Raw genomic sequence first — 19,194 nt, 5'->3', positions numbered from 1 at the left:
TTAAACCAGTGTTTCCTTGTGGGGGGAGGATGGGAGGTGGGGGATTAACCCTTTAGGTCAAAGTTTCCTAATGGGTGGGCTCAGGCAGATTAGTAAGACTTTTTTTTTTTTAATTGATTTGTCTCTGCCAGATCTTGTGGCACACAGGATCTTCTCTCTCTGTGGCGGCTTCAGGATCTAGTTCCCTTAGTCGCTCAGTTGTGTCCGACTCTTTGCAACCCTGTGACTTTGTGACTGCAGCACGCCAGAATTCCCTGTCCTTCACCACCTCCCAGACATGCTCAAACTCATGTCCATTGAGTGGGTGATGACATTCAACCATCTTGTCCTCCGTCATCCCCTTCTCCTAGTTTCCTGACTGAGGATCAAACCTGTGCCCCTGCATTGGGAGCACAGACTCTTAGCCACTGGACCATCAAAGAAGTCTCCCCCCATCCCCGTTTTTTTAACTGAAATATAGTAGATGTAACAATGCTGTGTTAGTTTCATGGGCACAGCAAAATGATTCAGCTATAATATCTATCTCTATATCTATACAGCTTCCCTGGTGGCTCCGACGGTAAAGAATCTCCCTGCAATGCTGGAGACCTAGGTTCTATCCCTGGGTCTGGAAGATCCCCTAGAGAAGGGAATGGATACCAACTCCAGTGTTTCTGCCTGAAGAATCCCCATGGACAGAGAAGCCTAGCAGGTTATAGTCCATGGGGTCACAAAAATTCGGATACGACTGACCAACTAACACTTTCATTTCACATACACACACACACACACATATATATATGTATATGTATATATATCTGGTCTTCTCAGGTGCCACAGTGATAAAGAATCTGCCTGCCAATGCACGAGCCGTAGGAGACACCAGTTTGATTCCTGGGTCTGGAATATCCCTTGGAGAAGGAAATGGCAACCCATTCCATAATTTTTGCCTGGAGAATTTCATGGACAGAGGCGCCTGGCAGGCTACAGTTTATGGGGTCACAAAGAGTCGGACACGACTGAGCACACAAATGTGCACACACACACTCACGCATCTATCTTTTCAGATTCTTTTCCCTTATAGGCTATTACAAAATATTGAGTCTAATTTCCTGTGCTATACAGTAGGTTAACTTATATGCAGAGTACATCATGAGAAACGCTAGACTGGAAGAAACACAAGCTGGAATCAAGATTGCCGGGAGAAATATCAATAACCTCAGATATGCAGATGACACCACCTTTATGGCAGAAAGTGAAGAGGAACTAAAAAGCCTCTTTATGAAAGTGAAAGTGGAGAGTGAAAAAGTGGGCTTAAAGCTCAACATTCAGAAAACTAAGATCATAGCATCCAATCCCATCACTTCATGGGAAATAGATGGGGAAACAGTGGAAACAGTATCAGACTTTATTTTTTTGGGCTCCAAAATCACTGCAGATGGTGATTGCAGCCATGAAATTAAAAGACACTTACTCCTTGGAAGGAAAGTTATGACCAACCTAGATAGCATATTCAAAAGCAGAGACATTACTTTGCCAACAAAGGTTCGTCTAGTCAAGGCTATGGTTTTTCCTGTGGTCATGTATGGATGTGAGAGTTGGACTGTGAAGAAGGCTGAGCGCCGAAGAATTGATGTTTTTGAACTGTGGTGTTGGAAAAGACTCTTGAGAGTCCCTTGGACTGCAAGGAGATCCAACCAGTCCATTCTGAAGGAGATCAGCCCTGGGATTTCTTTGGAAGGAATGATGCTAAAGCTGAAACTCCAGCACTTTGGCCACCTCATGTGAAGAGTTGACTCATTGGAAAAGACTCTGATGCTGGGAGGGATTGGGGGCAGGAGGAGAAGGGGACGACAGAGGATGAGATGGCTGGATGGCATCACTGACTCGATGGACGTGAGTCTGAGTGAACTCTGGGAGTTGGTGATGGACAGGGAGGCCTGGCGTGCTATGATTCATGGGGTCGCAAAGAGTCGGACATGACTGAGCGACTGATCTGATCTGATCTGATCTGATACAGTAGGGTTCCTGTTGGTTCCAGTAAGACTTGAAGGGTTACAATTCGTCTTTGGTGAGCCCTTCTAGCTCTTCTCTGAGGCTCTGTCTTCTCATCCTGGGAGTTTTCTGTGTTCTGCATTTGTCCCCTTAGTTAGATCATTTCTAAGGTATTAACTGCTATTAGCTAATGGAATAAAGGGTTTTCACTCAGTATTTTCCACATTGGTGCAGGCTAAAAGGACTTTTTAAATCCACAGGCTCGGGATAGGAGGGCGTGTTTGGGGCTAGGTGGTCTTAGCGCTTGTAGGAGACACTCAGATCTGTTGCACTGATTCCAGGTGTTTCAGTTGACTCAGCCGTGGCTACCTCCTCCCCTCTCCAGTAACCAGAACTGGCGCTCTCTCTTCTTTAACTGGACACTGAGGTCTCAGATAGGATGTCTGCACCTGCCAGCAGCAGCTACTTCCCTACCAGCCTAAGGATGAAGCCAACACCCAGGCTGGCTGAGCTGGATCCTCCCTGGCACTGTTGAGACACTGGATCCACCGACTCTGAGCCTCCAATCTCTATGTTTCCTGATACTCGGGAAGATAAATTCATCTTTAAAGCTAGACTGAGCTGGGACTTCTGTTACCTACCCTGCTTCCTACCTTTCCTGGATACAGCCACCTCCCCATGGGGTCATTTGGGTTGGTGAGACTTGGTCTGTGATGCCCAGAACAGCTGCTTGCAGACAGACATGGCAAAACTTTCTATCCTATTATCACCATGCTTCAGCTCCACTTTCCCATCTTTAATCACTTTCCCAGCATCATCTCATTAGTTTGTGTGTGTCTTTCAACATCACTTCCGATGAGATGAAAACCATGAACTTTAACCAGAAGAGCGCACAAGTGTTTTGAATGTGCCAACATCGCTGCTGGAGAAACAGCTCAGGGCACTGAGGTGTATTTGGAAAGTGGCCAGACAGAATGGTGGTGTTTCTGATCATTCCTCCTCTGGAACAGACTCCTCACCCGGGTGGTGGGCTGGTGGACGGAACCCCATCCTAATGTTAAGTTACTCGGTTATGGCCCCCTCCTCGTGTAGCCCACTGTTCCCTCCTTCCACAGTCTCAGGCAGTGTCCCTAAGGATGCACATACCCCGGGGGACAGGACAGGCTGGTCCCTGGCCTCAGCAAGCTGGTTCAGTGGGAGAGAGGAGACAGGAAACAATCAAGTACAATAGGCAGGGGGAAGCCAGGTTACTGTGGCAGTTTTAACTACGAGGACATGTAATCCAGGCTTGGGGGCTGGGAGGAGTGGTGGGGAAGACTCCCTGGAGACAGTCTAAGCTGAAATCTGATAGGTGAGAAGTCAACTCACTGTGGGATGCAGGAAGGAGACCACACGGTACATTCTAGAAATTAATTCACAGCAAAATTTCAGTACACTGTGAGAATTCTCCTACTTGTTTTCTTTCCAAGTACGGAGGGAAAGTGCAGGAAATGGAAGCTTGAAGATGATGGTCTGAGGACCACAGAATTAAATGTCAATTTACAATGAAAATATAAATAAACCCACCAGAATATTATTATGATGGGAAAATGGGGAAGAAGAGGAGGAAGGAAACTCATAGCCAGTTTTCTAAGCAGCTGTCTAACAGAACTTTCTGCAAGAATGGAGACAATGTTCCATACCTGCACCATTTAGTAGGGTGGCCACGTGTGGCCATTCGAGGACCTGAAATGTGGCTAGTGCGACTTAGGAACCATATTTGTAATTTTAATGCATTTTAACTAGTTTAATGTAATGTAGGTAGGTCAAGTGTTGGAGGCAACACTGGAGGCAACCCACTCCAGTATTCTTGTCTGGAGAATTCCACGGACAGAGGAGCCTGGTGGGCTGCAGTCCAAGGGGTCACAAAAGTCGGACACAAATGAGCAACTAACTCTAAGGTTAAGTGTGACTAGTGGCTGTCACGTTGGACAGGACAGCGCAGTAAACCTTGTTTGAATTTTTCTTGATATATGGAGGCCCAAATCATGATAAACTTGACCTTTAATCACTCAGGGAGAAGCAGGGGCATTTTAAAGTGAATACAAATGGTTTATGACCCCATCCTTTCCAACACATTCATTTCTGTCTCCCCTTCTAACTGTACTTCTGCCTTCTTTACTGATTTTATGAAAATTAAAGAGATGAGTAACCACGCAGTAAGGATGCTGCACATACTACATCTCTGGGTCTCAGAGAAGCAGCTGAGACATAAAAGCACATCCTGAATGACTCCGTTCCCAAGATGTTACAGGCAGCAAAAGGAATCTGTGATGACAGAGCTCAGAACACTGGCCACCTTCTTTTTGGCAGGGCGGGTGGCTGGCTAGGAGGGGATAAGAATGAATCTTCTGGAGAGCTAAAAAAGTCCTGAATCTTGATCTGGGAAGTTAAACAGTTATATACATACGTATGCGCATGTGTGTGTGTTCAGTCGTGTCCGACTCTTTGAGACCCCATGGACTGTAGCCCGCCAAGCTCCTCTGTCCATGAGGCTTCTCCAGGCAAGAATACTAGTGTGGGTTGCCATTTCCTTCTCCAGGGGATCTTCCCAACCCAGCGACTGAACCCGAATCTCCTGCATTGGCAGGTGGATTCTTTAACTGCTGGCTGAGCCACATTGGAAGCCCATACATACGTGCACCTAAGATTTATTCACTTGACTTTTAAGTTCTACTTAAAAAGAAAATAAACCAGAAAATAATCTCGGAAGAAACTCCTCCAATCCAAACACTTTTCTGTCCAAATAGTCATTTAAATTACTGTGAAATACTTCTTTTAAAAGCCAAAAAGACACTTCTTATTTCCTCGCATCCGATTCCCCAAATCTGACTCTAATACCTGGACATGAAATGGTGCCTGAAATTCTATTTCTAATTCTCCATCCCCTCATTTCTATCCTATATAGATTTTTCAGGCATGTTGATCGGTTTATCTTTAAAATTTCCATTTCTCAGCTGCTTTCAGTCTGCGGCTTCCTTGTACCTTAATCATCCATCTCACCTACCCAACAGAGCAGCAATGATTCTGGGCGAGGAGAGTCCTTCAAGGGATTTGACTGCAGGCATCTTTCAAAAGAAGCTAATGAAAAATGTGCCTCCTAGATCTAACCTTGCTGTGTGCTGTTCAAACAGGAGCCCCAGGGGCACCGCCTGGAACAAATGAGGTGAAGTTTAAACTGAAAGTTTTAATGACTTTATTTGTTAAGAACGTATGCCCCTGCCTCATGTCACGTTCCACTATCAGGCTGGACTATATTATCTCTTTCACTGGGAAAAGAAACACGCTTCTCAGGAATACTTCCAGAAAAGCATGTCAATAGTAAAGTATTTACCTATATTATTTGATACATGCAATAGAGCAGTGATGGAATTTAACACAAACCCTAACTTTTCCCACAAAATTCAGCCTGGGTTTAAAAATACATGTATTTATATCACCCGTACTCTCACATGTACCCAAGTAGCATCTCAATTATATGGAATGCATGGAGAGTGGGATGTTCTGATTAATTCTGTTTTCTGATACTCAGCCAACCATTTTGGCCATGCAGCTTATAATCAAAGTGTCTTAGACAAGGATCTTGCTTCCTAAGGTAGAAATCCGGTGTTGCCTTGGGAGGGTTAGTTTAAAACTGACACCATCTTGCTGGACTCACAGTAAAGGTTCTTATAGAGAAACATCCCCTAAGTTGTGTGCTGAGACTCGCAACCATAAAACCAGCATATTTTGTAAGGGCCCTCATCGTTTCTTCATTCAAGTAATATTGACTGGGTTCTTGAGTGGGTAGCCAGTGCCTTCTCCTGAGGATCTTCCCCGCCCAGGGGTTGAACTCTGGTCTCTTAGGCTGCAGGCAGAGTCTTTACCATCTGAGCCACCAGGGAAGCCTGACTGAGCTCCTACTATGTGTCAAACTTTAATAGCAGAGTGACACTGGAGAGAGAGAGAAATAAATCGCTTCTTAAAATTTCACATAGGTTAAACAAAAAAACAAACAAAAAAAAACAGGCCCGAGCAATATTTCAAAATTGAAGACTGTTTCTGTCAATCTCTGAAGTCAGTGGAGAAGTAGGCTAAAAAGTCTTCAGAGCATCCAAATTTGATATCAGATCTTCCATTCATTTTATTCACAGGTACTCCCTTCAAACTCACAGAACCTGCTTACTCCTGACTCAGAGATTCATAACAAGTGTGGTCATTGGTTTTCTAGCCTATACAAAAATCACTCCAAATTAATTCATCCCCAGATCAAGCCCCACATTAACTTAGATTGTAAAATATATAATAAAATGAAGAAAAACTTCTGCACAAATATGATTTTAAAAAAACCTTCTTTTTAAGGTAAAACAATTTTGAAAACTTTACATAGCTGGAAAAAATAAACCAAAACAGACCATCTCAAGTGTGCAGGAGAATGAAGCCTGGTTTTTGGAATCTGAAGACCTGGTTTGAGTTCAGGCTCAGTCTTTAGGTCATCTTGGAGAAGTTACCAAACCTACGGGGTTCCAGCTTTCTCATCTCTAAGACAGGATGAATCTTCCCACTCTACAGAGAGGTAAAGCCAGCAGAGGGTAAAATGTTGGTGATGGCTTACAATACAGGATGTTGCACAGAGAAAAGACAGAGGAATTTCTGCAGAAGGAATTCTTTCCTTCTGCACATGAAAAATGAAATTTAATACATCCATACACTCCATGTACAGAGATGTCTATGGATCCAGCAAGACATACAGAGAACGTTTAAAGCAGTTGATGAGTAAAGATTCATAGATGAGAAAGACAGCATTTTACACTGATAAACTATTACATAATGGGGTACAGATAAAGAAGAACAGAACAGTGTTCTATTCACTAATAGTGAATAACACTAATAGTGTTCTATTCACCAGTTCTAATCACTGGTAGTCCAGTGGTTAGGACTTTGCCTTCCAATGCAGGGGCTGTAGGTTCCATCCCTGGTCCGCGAGCTAAGATCCCAAAGGCCTCACAGCAGAAACACCAAAACATAAAACAGAAGCAAAATTGTAACAGAGTCTATAAAGACTTCAAAAATAATGGTCTACATCAAGAAAAAAATTTTTTAATTAAAAAAAAATAGGATGGAACATTACAAGATGAGAGCCGGACAAAGGCTATGAAAAGAAGTAAAGAATGAGATCATCACAGTAGGTTCATAAAATGAAATAGCACGTGAGCTGTATTGATTTTGTTTTCAGATCAAATCTTAATTTCACAGATTAAAAAAAAGGAAATAAAAAATAGGAGGCTTCAAAGTTGTTTCAAAATGACTAGCAACTGTGTTAAATTAATCTGTAATTACTTCCTAATCTGAAATAGCAAAATGTTACTCCTCTTGCCTCAGGCCAGGAGGATGGCTTACTACTGTTTATCTACTTTAATGCACAATATTTACCAGATATGGAGTCTCCTCAAAGTGCCTTCTTCCCTCAAATAGTGAAATATGTATCCAAGAAGTTCCCTTATTAGATTATCAAGCTGGGACCACGAAAAGAAAACTATTTGCCAAGATTTCTCTGCCTTTTTTTTTTTCCCTCAAAAATCAAAGTGAATTTATAAAAAGAACATTGTGATAGAATTTTGCTGTGTTTATTATAGCTGGATTAATTTTTAAATTAGATTTCTTGGACAGTTTCAAATATACTTAAAAAGTCACAGGCTAGTATTTTTAAATAGACATTATAGCTCAACTATGGATATTACTATCTTTTTAAAATTAAAACATACCATTAAAGTGAAAGCAGTCTCTGTTAACAGTTCTATAGGGAAAAGTAATTTTTTTTTTGCAAAAATAGGTGTAGGTACAATGAAAATATTTGAAATTAAATGCACCCACATATCAGTAGGGTGTAGGACTGGGTAATGATGTCACAGGCAAATTTTGTTTTTGCTTTTTCTCTTATACTTGATGATACTGAACACTGAAATTAAAAAAAAAATTCTATTAAAAAAAAAAAAAACAGGAAAGAAACACCCAGCACTATACTGCCCAATTGAATCAATTAGTACAGTCTTGGCATGCTGTTATATTTTACTTTCATCATCATCAGAATTTTGTGGACATTTTAAAATGAAGAACAGAATGAAGAAATACAGAAATGGAACAGAACTTAGGGGTGAAGTTTCCTTTTCTTTTCTCACCAGGAAGGAAATGTGTGGAAAAAAAATTAAATGGGCCTCAGGTCATGGTAAGCTCATATTTAGCTGACACGGAAGTCTATTTAGTTTGATCCTGAAAGAAAGGGGCAGAAGCCTACGGTTTCTACACTCTTGGGAACTATCTGGTCATCTGTCCCCGCCCTGGGGTCCCCTCGATTTCCAGGTCTAAAACCTAGCAAGAGCAAGCTGGTAAAAGCCACACATGAACACTGCCTGCTTTTCCAGAAGTCAGTCCGGCACCTGCTTTCTTGCAAGAAGGTGCAGGCGGCAGCAGAAAGGCTGGCAGTGAAACACTCTCTCACGCTCAGAGAGGGCCTTCGGGTCTGAAACCAGAACCCCCTGCGCAATGTTAAGTATTACCACCGTTTCACAGAGAAGGAAGTTGACTCTGAGGTCAAGTGGCTTAGTCTATAATTGTCTAGTAATGAATTTACTGTGATATTTTACACGCTCGCCATTGTGTACCAGTAAAAGGTTACCACTCTCCACTACTAAGTGATCCATACCTTGGCTTTCACAAGAGAAAGGACAGATTTGCCTTGCTCCATCTACCTTCTTCCTTTCAGTCTGTTTTGGCATAAAGACAATGGGTTTGAGAGTTTGAAGGATGGATGGTCAGTGGTCATGCAGAAGACAAGTGACAGCTAGTCCAGGAAGCAGACACCTCTCCCCAGCCCCCATCTCTGTTTCCCAAAATGAAACAAATGAACTGGCGTTTCATTTACTCCTCTGTTAGTCCTTGATGCTAACTACAGGGCACATCTGTCTCTAAATAAACAATAAACTTGACTTACTGTTTTCTTGGATGTGGTCATAAAAATTGGTCATAAAAATTCATTGTCCAACAGTGTCAAAAGTTAAATAGGTTTCTTTCAAGGACTTAACTGAATCCCTTGGAAGCTCCTCTTAAGATTCTTAGATGCCTTTCTGCTTACCTTTATGCACTTTAAAAAATAAAAAATTAACATACACAAGTTTTTAAGTATACTGACTTACTCTCATTTACATAATAGGGGTGTTCAAAAGTTCATTTGATCACTTGTTCATTCAGTGAGAAATGATGGCTCACTATTTGGTGAGGGACTAGGGCACTGAGGGCTTTCCTGATAGCTCAGTTGGTAAAGAATCCACCTGCAATGCAGGAGCTGCTGCTGCTGCTGCAAGTCGCTTCAGTCGTGTCCGACTCTGTGCGACCCCATAGACGGCAGCCCATCAGGCTCCCCCGTCTCTGGGATTCTCCAGGCAAGAACACTGGAGTGGGTTGCCATTTCCTTCTCCAGAGCATGAAAGTGAAAAGTGAAAGTGAAGTCACTCAGTCGTGTCCGACTCTTAGCAACCCCATGGACTGCAGCCTACCAGGCTCCTCCATCCATGGGATTTTCCAGGCAAGAGTACTGGAGTGGGGTGCCATTGCCTTCTCTCGACCCCGGTTCAATTCATGGATTGGGAAGATCCCCTGGAGAAGAGATAGGCTACCCACTCCAGTATTCTGGCCTGAAGAAGTCCATGGACTGTATAGTTCATGGGGTCACAAAGAGTCAGACTGAGCAACTTTCCCTTTCACTTTTACTTGGAGCACTATGGATGTGAACAATTCAAGGAGTGAGAGTCTGCCTTGGGAAGAAGCCACATACATGCACAGGGAATTCCTGATGACAAGAGAGCCCCATGGGAATAAAGAAAATGAATTAAATTGTGCTTTAAATGTCCTGAGAACTAGTTATGGACAATCTTAAGCAAACAATAATTTGGTACAGTCAGAAAATAATCACTCTCGGTTTTAAGACTCTAGAGTACATTATTTTTAAATAAGACACGTTTGTATTTAGTAATTTCACATTACCAGGATCATACTCCTAATTTTTCCATTTACCTTTGCAGATAATACCAGCAGCAGTGTTTCTAACAGTGTCGACATCGATGTAAGTTTCTAAATTCAGTCTTTTTCCTGAGGATGTGACAGAGTGGAGGCCCAAGTTTTAGTCTGAGGCATGTCACTGATGAGTTATGTGGCCTTGGCAAAGCATGTCATTTCTCACTTCATTTTTCCCATTTATAATAGATGCAGCTGACCCAACTGATGTATAATGCTTTTCTCAGTCCTCATTTTTAAAAATAATTATGTGATTGTAAAAAACATAAACTGTAAGAGATTAAAATGCTTTAAGAAAGTTAGCATTTTAGGAGGTCAGAATTCAAAATTATTTCGAAAGAAAGAAGAACTGGTCATGAAATGAAAGGCATTTCAAAACTATGAGCGCAAAAGCAGAAAAAAAAGAACCCAACACAGAGAGATTTCTTAATAATCACAGCGTTTTCTCTAGCTGATTAGGGAAGATTACATTTTAATCACTACTGCTTTTTATTTGCCTTCACTGACAGGATGAAACAGCCAACAAAATACGGTGCCTGGTGACTAGAACGCCTACTTTAGAGAGATTTTTCCCATAGTGCTGTTTCGCTTGCCACTATTCTGCGATACTGGAGTGCTCTGAAAGCAGCTTACCTGAGATTCCCTGACGGAATAGAAAACATTTATCCTGGTGATAGGAAACAAATGCTTTTTAATAAAGTAAGAATCTCTTGTAAGCCACATCAGCGTCATCTCTTCAGAAAGAAATATTGAGTAATATAGAAGAAAGAAATTAGGGCAAGTGAGAGTTACCATCTCGATGTTTCCGCACCAGAACCAATGGGTGTTGTGTCGTATTGACAGGCATGCCAGAGGGCGAATGGCTTGCCAAAAATGCTTCTCCTAGGGGACATCTCAGGCTTCTCTGATAGCTCAGTTGCTAAAGAATCCGCCTGCAATGCAGGAGACCCCGATTTGGTTCCTGGGTTGGGAAGATCCACTGGAGAAGGGATAGGCTACCCACTCCGGTATTCCTGGGCTTCCCTTGTGGCTCAGCTGGTAAAGAATCTGGCTGCAGTGTGAGAGACCTGGGTTGGGAAGATCCCCTGGAGAAGGGAAAAGCTACCCACTCCAGTATTCTGGCCTGGAGAATTCCATGGACTGTATAGTCCATGGGGTCGCAAAGAATCGGACATGACTGAGCAACTTTCACTCACTCACTCAGGGGACATCTCCTGCCAGGTACAATCTGTTCTCAGAAGATGGAGGCTGATTCTGGCTGTTTGGGTCATCCTGGTTTTTAGTTATTACATGGGTCCCATCTGAGCCGCTGGTGGTATGAAGCAAGAGTGGAGGTGAGTCTATGCTCTGGGTTGGCTTCCGATGATGTGGTGGAACTCAGATCTGGCCGCAGCCAGCTGTGGCCAGTGACCACTGGAGAGGTGACAGTGCTTGTAGCTGAACTATTGGTCCCGGGATGAGACATGTCTCTTTGGAAATTTTAGAGGGGACGTTGACTGATGAAACCTGCTTAGGAGCAGATGGATGAAGAGATAACACTGAAAGCACAGCTTAAAAAGAAAGTGAATGAGCAGTAAAGACAGCATCGAGGCCATCTCCCTCCTCCGATTTTATTGCAACAAGCCGTTCCTTACAGTTTTCATGCTGTAAAGGAGGAGACATCTGTGTTCTTGGAGAAGTATCTTAAAATAAATACCAACAAGAGTTTAAAAAAAAACTAACTTTTTAAAGATCAACCTGGCTGGCCAGAAAACTATGGTACAAAAAAGGGAAACAAATTAGAAAAAAAAAAATCATACCTGGAATTTATATAGTGCCTTATGTATATGAAGCAGTTAATCTATGAAATCCCAGACCTTGTGAGTAATAACAACCCATAAGCCTTCTAAAAGGTCCAGAGAAGAAGGAGGGTAAGGCCAATACTGTCTTTTGCAAAGAAGGGAAATCGAAGCAGGAATATTCAAACTGTCCAATGGTAGCCCAAAGTCATCGAAAGTTAGCTGATTAAAAAAGTCAGAAGCAAAATATCCTGGAATCTAAGCCTGCATTTTTCCTCCTGAAATGTGCCGCTTTGGCCTGGGGCAATCTAGTAGCATGTAACCCACCAGGACTTAAGACTCTGAAAGCAGTCATTTGGTTCGCCTACAACAGCAGACAGGACTTCACCAGAGCATTTCCACTTAAGGCAGTGAAATGTGTAGGAAAGTGTCTTTGGTAGTCTTAAAAGTCCCGGTTTAATCTTATTAGATGGTTATTTAACCACAAGATACAGCATATATGTCTGTCTCACCTAGAGCCAGACATCCTGGAATGTGAAGTCAAGTGGGCCTTAGAAAGCATCACTACGAACAAAGCTAGTAGAGGTGACGGAATTCCAGTTGAGCTATTTCAAATCCTGAAAGATGATGCTGTGAAAGTGCTGCACTCAATATGCCAGCAAATTTGGAAAACTCAGCAGTGGCCACAGGACTGGAAAAGGTCAGTTTTCATTCCAATCCCAAAGAAAGGCAATGCCAAAGAATGCTCAAACTACCGCACAATTGCACTCATCTCACATGCTAGTAAAGTAATGCTCAAAATTCTCCAAGCCAGGCTTCAGCAATACATGAACCGTGAACTTCCACATGTTCAAGCTGGTTTTAGAAAAGGCAGAAGAACCAGAGATCAAATTGCCAACATCTGCTGGATCATGGAAAAAGCAAAAGAGTTCCAGAAAAACATCTATTTCTGCTTTATTGACTATGCCAAAGCCTTTGACTGTGTGGATCACAATAAACTGTGGAAAATTCTGAAAGAGATGGGAATACCAGACCACCTGACCTGCCTCTTGAGAAACCTGTATGCAAGTCAGGAAGCAACAGTTAGAACTGGACATGGAACAACAGACTGGTTCCAAATAGCAAAAGGAGTACGTCAAGACTGTATATTGTCTCCCTGCTTATTTAACTTATACGCAGAGTACATCATGAGAAACTCTGGGCTGGAAGAGGCACAAGCTGGAATCAAGATTGCCGGGAGAAATATCAATAACCTCAGATATGCAGATGACACCACCCTTATGGCAGAAAGTGAAGAGGAACTAAAAAGCCTCTTGATGAAAGTGAAAGAGAAGAGTGAAAAAGTTGGCTTAAAGCTCAACATTCAGAAAACGAAGATCATGGCATCTGGTCCCATCACTTCATGGAAATAGATGGGGAAACAGTGGAAACAGTTTTATTTTTTTGGGGGGCTTTATTTTTTTGGGCTCAGACTTTATTTTTTTGGGCTCCAAGATCACTGCAGATGGTGACTGCAGCCATGAAATTAAAAGACGCTCTCTCCTTGGAAGAAAGGTTATGACCAATCTAGATAGCATATTGAAAAGCAGAGACATTGCTTTGCCAACAAGGGTCCATCTAGTCAAGGCTATGGTTTTTCCAGTGGTCATGTATAGATGTGAGAGTTGGACTGTGAAGAAGGCTGAGCACCAAAGAATTGATGCTTTTGAACTGTGGTGTTGGAGAAGACTCTTGAGAGTCCCTTGGACTGCAAGGAGATCCAACCAGTCCATTCTGAAGGAGATCAGCCCTGGGATTTCTTTGGAAGGAATGATGTTAAGGCTGAAACTCCAGTACTTTGGCCACCTCATGCGAAGAGTTGACTCATTAGAAAAGACTCTGATGCTGGGAGGGATTGGGGGCAGGAGGAGAAGGGGACGACAGAGGATGAGATGGCTGGATGGCATCACTGACTCAATGGACGTGAGTCTGAGTGAACTCCGGGAGTTGGTGATGGACAGGGAGGCCTGGCGTGCTGTGATTCATGGGGTCGCAAAGAGTTGGACACGACTGAGCGACTGAACTGAACTGAACTACAGCATACAATGCCACAACAACGGCAGTGGTGGTATAGTGAGTGAGGAGGCAGATAGCAGAATTCCATCTAAGAGGAAAAACAACTGCTGTTAGAACAGCAGCAGCAGAAGAGAAAATAGCCCAAGAGTTGAGACCAAGAAGAAATGCGACAAGAAGGGATGCAAGAGAGGTTTAGGAAGGGAGAAAAGGCCAGTGATGTGGGAGGGGGACGGAAAGAGAAACTGATGGAGAGGGAAGCGCAGGAGGGACAGGAAGAAACGCAGATGTGTTGGGAAAGTAGGGAGGATCAGACTAGTTTCACCTTGTTTCCCAACCAACCTGTCGGCTCTTCTATTCAGGAGGTCAGTTTCTAATGCCTGGCTGCTGGCCCCCAGGTCCTCCTTTTATTCCAGGGTAGATCGCATTTGACCCCTCTGAGTCAGGGGTCCCCAACCCCCGGTCTGTGGACTGTTAGGAACCGGGCCACACAGCAGGAGGTGTGCACGGGTAGAAGCTTCACCTGTATTTACAGCTGATCCCTGGCACTGTCATTACCACCTGAGCCCCACCTCCTGTCAGATCACCAGCAGCGTAATAAACGGAATGCGCTTGAGTCACCCCAAAACCATCCCTCTCCCCCACCCAATCCGTGGAAAAATCATCTACCACGAAACTGGTCCCTGGTGCCAAAAAGGTTGGGGACCACTACTCTAAGTGGACAGTCAAGACAGAGGTTTGTGGGGAAGGTCTGAAGGGTTCTCTAGGTCCTACAATTTGCAAGGGTCTCCTTTATAACGAATCTGAAAGATCCCTCTAGGTACTGCTTCCTTCTGAAGATTATCAGGAGGAACAAGCCTAACTTTCAGAGAACCAGGTAGATAGATCTGTGACCCTCATGCAAAGCTGGCCCCATAAATGAGCTCACAGATCAATGACACCAGCCAGCAGGATGGAAGATCACAGGCATCCAGCGAAAGCTTACAGCCTTCATCAGAGTGAAACCAGGGTGTGGTGAGCACTGCCAGGTTATTTTTCCTACCAGTTCCCCACAGTACTTAATGAAATACATTTTTATTTTTGCACACAGTGGAAAATGAATACACAGTACTGATGATGATAAAGCAAGTCTATAAGGCTCCATAATTGAGGGCTCTGATCGCCTTCCAGTAAACGACTTCAGCGATTTCTTCCTTCGGGCAATGGCCCTCAAACGCTTTTTGATTGTTATCTACCCATTCCATCCATCAGGTGAAAAAGACAAGACAAAACCCACCAACTCGGGGTGTTAATAGGCACGAATGTCAATTAAGGAAAAATCAAACACTAACGAGGCGAAAGGGATTTTGTGAAAATAAAATAAACCCGTACTTCCCATGACAGAAGTCTAATGCTGTCAGACTGCACAACAAAAAGACCAGCACTCGGGGGTTAGCAGCCCACACTCCAAGAAGCAGGGTGCAAGGCGTACTGGCATTGCTGAGGTTTACAGAAAATGATAAGGGCCCAGCTCGGTGGGGCTGACTCTGGGTCCCTGTAGATCTGAGGTACAGACTCAGGGTGGGTGGGGTAAGGCTGCACAAGAAAAGAGAGTCGAACGCCACTTCATCCCAGTCCAGGGTGAAGCGTTTCATAAATGAGAGGTACTCAGAGTCACCCAGTATTCTTGCCTGGAGAATCCCCATGGACAAAGGAGCCTGGCAAGCTACAGTCAATGGGGTCGCAACTACAGTCTAAGGGTCGGACACGACTGAGAGACTAAGCACACACACAGAGTCACTCCTGGACATCAACTAGACTGCACCTCCGCAGGGACCGCAGCAATGCTTTGTTCAGTCTCCAGCACAGAGCCTGGCACTTACCAGGCACTAATAACCAATTGAAAGTGAAAGTGTTAGTCATCCAGTTGTGTGACTCTTTGCCACCCCATGGACTGTACACTTCCAGGCTCCTCTGTCCATGGAATTCTCCAGCCAAGAATACTGGAATGGGTTGCGATTCTCTTCTCCAGGGGATCTTCCCCACCCAGGGATTGACGGTAAAGCGTCTGCCTACAACGCGGGAGACCTGGGTTCGATCCCTGGGTCGGGAAGATCCATCCCCTGGAGAAGGAAATGGCGACCCACTCCAGTACTCTTGCCTGGAAAATCCCATAGATGGAGGAGCCTGGTAGGCTACAGTCCATGGGGCGCAAAGAGTCGGACATGACTGAGTGACTTCACTTTCTTTCACTCCTGCATTGCAGGTGGATTCTTTACAACTGAGCCACCAGGGAAGCCTAATAACCAACTGATTGAGTAACTTGATACTGAATTCCAGGAGGGGCTGTGAAAGGTGGGTGTACCACTAGCTGCTTTCTCGTCTCTGCACTAACCACAGAAGGTGCTCAAAACCGCTTCAGTAGAGAGAAGAGGAACAGAAGGGGAAACAAAAAACGAACCTGAGGCTGGAACAAGCAGAATGCTTCCAGCAACATAACAGAGCAACAGAGAGCAGCACGCGATTTAAACAGACACTATGAGAAATGTTATGAATAACTTAGGTGGACATTTATTCGGTAATAAAAGTAATAACATTTTCAAATGAAGTAAAATATTTTATGGTATAATCTGATGAATTGACAGCTATTCTTTCTAAATTCTATTTGGAAAAATATTACTAACACATCAGCAGCAGTGCACAGAGGCAGAGTCAAACTGAGGGCTCCAGGGCCAGAGTGCTGGGCTTCTATACACTAGTTTCATCACGAGCTTGCTGGGCTTGATTTAACAGCTCTCTGCCTCAGTTTCCCCATCTTTGCGAGCTGCTGTGCGCTAAGTCACTTCAGTCGTGTCCAACTCTTTGCGACCCCATGGACTGTAGCCACCAGGCTCCTCTGTCCATGGGATTCTCCAGGCAAGAATACCAGAGTGGGTTGCCATGCCTTCCTCCAGGGGATCTTTCCAGCCCAGGGATCAAACCCTGGTCTCCTGCATTGCAGGCATATTCTTTACCATTTGGGCCACAAAGGAAGCCCATTCTTTAAACAAGGTCAAAATAATGCTTTTTTGTGATTATGGAGAAAAATCAGTAATTCATGTTATGGAGTAGACAGTTACAAGAAGCACTTACCTAGTACCTGGAATATAATCTTTAACAATAAGCTATTTCTTTCCTTCTTTCTTTGGGCAGCACCTTGCAGCATATGGGATCTTAGTTCCCCGACCAGGGATTGAACCCATGCCCCCTGCTGTGGAAGCTCAGAGCTGAACCACCAGGGAAGTCCCCAAGTAGAGCTATTATTTTTAATGATGGTCTTAATTTTATAAATTATTATTTTATTTCTAAAGGACTTAATGATTATTTTTAAAAAATTTTTTTTAAATTTTATTTTTAAACTTTACAATATTGTATTAGTTTTGCCAAATATCGAAATGAATCTGCCACAGGTATACCCACGTTCCCCATCCTGAACCCTCCTCCCTCCTCCCTCCCCTACCCTCTCTCTGGGTCGTCCCAGTGCACCAGCCCCAAGCATCCAGTACCGTGCATCAAACCTGGACTGGTGACTCGTTTCATACATGATATTATACATGTTTCAATGCTATTCTCCCAAATCTCCCCACCCTCTCCCTCTCCCACAGAGTCCATAAGACTGATCTATACATCGGTGTCTCTTTTGCAGTTTTGTACACAGGGTTATTGCTACCATCTTTCTAAATTCCATATATATGCGTTAGTATACTGTATTGGTGTTTTTCTTTCTGGCTTACTTCACTCTGTATAATAGGTTCCAGTTTCATCCATCTCATTAGAACTGATTCAAATGTATTCTTTTTAATGGCTGAGTAATACTCCATTGTGTATATGTACTACAGCTTTAAAAATATGGAACGCTTCACGAATTTGCGTGTCATCCTTGCACAGGGGCCTTGCTAATCTTCTCTGTATCGTTCCAATTTTAGTATATGTGCTGCCGAAGCGAGCACCTTAATGATTATTTTAAGAGATACTTACAAAATACCTGTCTACATGTATATCACTCACACAACCTTTCTCATTCCCTCTGTTTTCCAGTGGTTCTGAACTTGTTGTGAAGTCCCAGCTTACATTACACTACGCAGTATGCAGTACTGTACAAACAACCAGAAACTTAAACTTTACAAGTATTATTATTATTTTTTTGCTGAGAAAAGAGAATATATATTATCTGATACATATAGTATATATTGATGAACTTCTGATATTACACTGCCAAGAATAATAAGCAGTACATTCATTTTTTTCATGTTTTGAATTTATTTTTATTACTTTGTTCTCCAGTCTGTTTAAGGACAACTTCTAGCTCAGTGAAGACATTTGGTGAATGAAAACTTGCCTGACTTTCACAATTATGTTAAGTCCCACAAGTATCATTTTTCACGTGTCTTCAGAAACTGCTACTTCTGATGAGGGCCTCGGCCACTGCCTAGAGAATTCCCCTGAGACTAGAAGTGCCCCCAGAACTAGAAAACATGCCTCCTTCTGTAACTCTTATGCAAGTGTGGTATAATATTAATGCACATATATGGAATCTAGAAAAATTGTACTGATAAACCGATTTGCAGGGCAGGCATAGAGATGCAGACACTGAGAACAGACTTGTGGACACAGCAGGGCAAGGAGAGGGTGGGATGAATTGAGAGAGAAGCACCGACACATGTACATTACCATATGCAAAATAGATGGCTGGCGGGAAGCTACTGCACAGCACGGGGAGCTCAGCTCAGCTCTGTGAGGACCTGGAGGGATGGGATGGAGAGTGGGGTGGGAGGGAGGCCCAGGAGGGACAGGATATGTGTATACTTATGGATGGTTTGAGCTGTTGTACAGCAAAAACCAACACAACATTGTAAAGCAATTATCCTCCAACTAAAAGTTAAAAAAACAAAACAAAAAAACAAAGTGATGCTAAAATCGTAACTGCTTGTTTTTAAGTCAGTCTAGTTTTATATGGGAAAGTGTTTTGTTGAAACAAATAAACATTCTAAATCTTTACATTTAAAGATGTGCTGCCCTTCTATTAGAAATCTTAAACTAAAAGGTAATTAAATGAAGTTAGTAGTAATGGGGAGGATCTCAGTATTAATCTTAGCATTAATATTCAGCCAACCATTTATATAAACTAAAGACTCAAAATAAATTTCATCACTGGAATTACTTTACCTGCTAATAATGTACTTGATACATCCTGTTTCATGTAGTTGGACTATGGAAATTAAAACGTTAAATTAAGCAGTGATTACCACATCTCTCTCTAAATCTATATTCGGTTGTGGTAATA

At 43.0% G+C, this 19,194-nt stretch overlaps 1 protein-coding gene and 1 non-coding gene across 4 annotated transcripts in view; both read right to left on the bottom strand.

The window, feature by feature from the left end:
• Positions 1 to 19,194, bottom strand: part of KCTD1 (potassium channel tetramerization domain containing 1) — a 215,225-nt gene that overhangs the window by 53,858 nt on the left and 142,173 nt on the right. The window lies entirely within an intron of this gene.
• Positions 17,754 to 17,860, bottom strand: LOC113883057. The gene has a single exon (XR_003508543.1). It is a non-coding gene; the product is annotated as a U6 spliceosomal RNA (small nuclear RNA).

The sequence above is a fragment of the Bos indicus x Bos taurus genome, chromosome 24, assembly GCF_003369695.1.
Source record: "Bos indicus x Bos taurus breed Angus x Brahman F1 hybrid chromosome 24, Bos_hybrid_MaternalHap_v2.0, whole genome shotgun sequence".
NCBI lineage: Eukaryota > Metazoa > Chordata > Mammalia > Artiodactyla > Bovidae > Bos > Bos indicus x Bos taurus.
This window is presented reverse-complemented; position numbering and strand designations above follow the sequence as displayed.